The sequence below is a fragment of the Nerophis ophidion genome, linkage group LG28, assembly GCF_033978795.1.
Source record: "Nerophis ophidion isolate RoL-2023_Sa linkage group LG28, RoL_Noph_v1.0, whole genome shotgun sequence".
Lineage (NCBI taxonomy): Eukaryota > Metazoa > Chordata > Actinopteri > Syngnathiformes > Syngnathidae > Nerophis > Nerophis ophidion.
In genome coordinates, this window is record NC_084638.1 from 21,663,695 (window position 1) to 21,667,798 (window position 4,104).

Sequence of the window (4,104 nt, forward strand, 5' to 3'; positions counted from 1 at the left end):
ACTTGGTTTAAGGCTGGAGACACATAGCAAGACGATATACTCTGGCACAGGACAAGAGGAGGACGAGACATTTATACACATGAGGGAGGGTGACACAGGTGGGCACAATCAGGCAATCAGGAGAGACATCAGACCAGTGAAACAGGAGGAAGGGCAAGTGACCGGAAACAAGAGGGAGAGTTAACCTTTCAAAATAAAACAGGAAATGACAAGACCACATGAAACCAGACATTACTACACCCAGGTGTGACAACAGGTTAGATTGCATTCACTTTAAAATGGCATTTTATTTTTTTATTGTGTAGTGGGCCACTAAAAAGTTCGGATTTGACGGATCTGAATTGGACTATAGACACTGCAGTGTGGACGCAACACAAAAGGGTGCGACATTAAGAATCTGGCAATAGAAAGAGTGTGTACCAAGTACAGTTAATAATTTACTAGGGCTGTGAATCTTTGGGTGTCCCACGATTTGATTCGATATCGACTCTTGGGGTCACAATTCGAAAATATATCGATTTTTTCGATTCGATTCGATCCTCCATTCAAAAACGATATTTTTCCGACTCAAAACGATTCTGTATTCATTCAATACATAGTATTTCAGCAAGATCTACCCCAGTATGCTGACATGCTAGCAGAGTAGTTGATTTAAAAAAAAAATATTTTACAATTGTAAAGGACAATGTTTTATCAACTGATTGCAACAATGTAAAAACTTTTTAACTATTAAACAAACCAAAAGTATGACTTATTTTATCTTTGTGAAAACATTGGACACAGTGTGTTGTCAAGCTTATGAGATGCGATGCAAGTGTAAGCCACTGTGACACTATTGTTCTTTTTTTAAATTTTGTATAAATGTCTAATAATAATGTCAATGAGGGATTTTTAATCACTGCTATGCTGAAATTATAACTAATATTGATACTGTTGTTGATATTATTCATTTTTGTTTCATTACTTTTGGTTTGTTCTGTGTCGCATTTGTGTCTCCTCTCAATTGCTCTGTTTATTGCAGTTCTGAGTGTTGCTGGGTCAGGTTTGGTTTTGGAATTGGATTGCATTGTTATGGTATTGCTGTGTATTGTTTTGTTCGATTGATAAAAAAAAGAAATAATAATAACATATATATATATATATATATATATATATATTTTTTTTATTTTTATTTTATTTTTTTTTTTTTTTAATCGATTTTTTAAAAATGAGAATCGATTCTGAATCGCACAACACATTCGATTCGATTCGTATTCGAATCGATTTTTTCCAACACCCTTATTATTTACCGATTACTTAAAAATACATCGAGAACTTGTTGGTGAAATTTCCGTCATCTGCACGCTATGGGTTGTTGTTGTTAAATGTGTAGTCAGCGATTTTCAAACACCAACACTGGACAGAAAATGATAAATCGCAAGCTTGCAATCTTATAAAAATAAATTGAATCTATTTTAGTTACCTGGCTCAGGGAGAAGGACGCCCTGCCATGCAAAGTCCGTTGGGGACAAGGAGCATATGGCGGAGAGTGTGATGTACCTGGGACTCTGGGTACGCCATTGAGCCCCCTGGAGAAGTTGTGGGCTTCGATCAATGAAACGTCTATGAAGCATGGAGCCCACCTGATGACCCCAATAATGTCGATACACTCTCGTTCACTACGCCACTCCAAAGGCCAATTCCAAGAGGTGTCTACTTTCCAGGGATTGAAGCATCAAGGCCTAATTATATTTTGATACTTTTCTAAATAAAGGGGACTACAAAAAATGTCATTATTAGCTTTACTAGCACTACTCAGTGGCCTAGTGGTTAGAGTGTCCGCCCTAAGATGGGTAGGTTGTGAGTTCAAACCCCGGCCGAGTCATACCAAGGACTGTAAAAATGGGACCCATTACATCCCTGCTTGGCACTCAGAGGATTGGGATTGGGAGTTAAATCACCAGAAATCATTCCCGGGCGTGGCTACTTTTGCTGCCCACTGCTCCCCTCACCTCCCAGGGGGTGAACAAGGGGATGGGGCAAATGCAGAGGACAAATTTCACCACTCCTAGCGAGTGTGTTTGTGTGACTATCGATGGGACTTTAACTTTTGGTTTTTAAATAAAGTTATCTTTAACTTTATTTTACCAAAAAAGGGAGAAATACACACTTGACAGATATGAACTCAATCCCATCAAGGAACTCAACATAAAACGTTGTATTGAGACGTTGGGGCGCTTATTGAGCCAATGCAATTCATAAAAATCATTTTAAAACAGCCAAGTTGGAGTTCAGATGCCTTGTCTTCATGCAGTGTTACATGAAGAGGAATTTGCCAGCCAGAGTGAGAAATTATTCGGAGGCATCAACTCATTAGTGAGCATTTATCATGCATAATCTCGTTCTGAGAAAAGAAAAACATATTTTAATGGATGATCTTGTAGGCCTATAGCTAACAGCCAAGAAGCTACTGTATTACTGAAGCGCCCTCTCGTGGCAGGTTTGTGCAACAAATGTATTATGGGGGAGTTTTAAACTCAAGGCTTAGAAGCAATGAGACCTGCAGTTGTGAATAAATTCATTAAAAACATGGATTCCTAATTCAACTATCAAAATTAATTCACACAACAGCACACATTTTAAATCTAAAATCTAAATATTTCTGTTTAATTTCCTCTTCCTTCCCCACTTATTTTTTTTTTTAGAATTAATTTTTTTTTAAAGCATAGGAAGTGTTTAAAATTGTGTGTGCATGTGTGCGTGTGTGCGTGTGTGTGTGTGTGTGTGTGTGTGTGTGTGTGTGTGTGTGTGTGTGTGTGTGTGTGTGTGTGTGTGTGTGTTTCTATCCTTCTTGACACATCGACATGGAAAAGTACCTTCCATATGAGGACATAAGTCATGGTCCCACTACAGAAAACCATTGAATCTAATAGAGAATGTCTCCTTTGCACCCCTGGTGGTGAAATCTATCCAAATTAGGGTGGTCTCAAAAAGGAGGGATTTTTCAAATTGTCTGTGTCGGTTTTAAAAGTGCTACTCCTCTGGTCAACATATGAAATAACAAGTGTGTGTAAAAATTTAAAGTGCTCCCCCTCTGGCTAAAATATGTAAAAAGTGTGTGTAAGAAATTGAAATGCGCCCCCTTTGGTCAAAATTAATAAAAAAACAAAAACAAAACAAGCATCTCTATAGCAGGAATTACCATGAATTGATTAACGTGGACCCCGACTTAAACAAGTTGAAAAACGTATTCGGGTGTTACCATTTAGTGGTCAATTGTACGGAATATGTACTGTACTGTGCAATCTACTAATAAAAGTATCAATCAATCAAAGGGGTAGGGAACCTATGGCTCTAGAGCCAGATGTGGCTCTTTTGATGACTGCATCTGGCTCTCAGATAAATCTTGGCTGACATTGCTTAACACGATAAGTAATGAATAATTCCGCTGGTAATCACGATGTTAGAAATAACGTTCAAAATATAAAACATTCTCATGCAGGAAATAAGGAGTCAGATGGAGAAATATACAAAATGGAAAAATAAATAATGTGTAGATCCGAGCAGCGGATCACAACAACTGCCAAAATTCAAAGTTTTTCTTGCAAACTTGTGACCTTATTCTTGTGAAATTCCAAAACATTTTTCACAACAAGCTTTTTTTGTATTTGCTTAGTATGCATATATTATATGTTGTATACAAATCCTTTTATATCTAGAAAGGGTGGTCCTAAAAAGGTAGGCATTGTTCGGAGGTCTCAAGAAGGTAACAAAGACAAGAATTTGTGTGTGTGTGTGTGCGTGTGTGTGTGTGTGTGTGTGTGTGTGTGTGTGTGTGTGTGTGTGTGTGTGGAAGCTGTGGAAGCTTATGAAAAAGTTAAAGGCATATAATATTGATATAAAAAACACTAAAAAATAGTGACACTACTTCACGGAATATCTTTTCCCAAGAGGGGGCTCCGGGTTGTAACCCCTGTAGTAATCGCGGAGTCTCTGCATGTTTGCTCAAGAGTCCCGAGTGTTGGCGCTCAACCACATTCAAGGCTTTCTCGGATAGTTCCCTAATGATGCGGAGTGCGTTGGGATGTGCTGCCAGAGCCTTCAGAAGCCTTCCCCGCTCTGGTA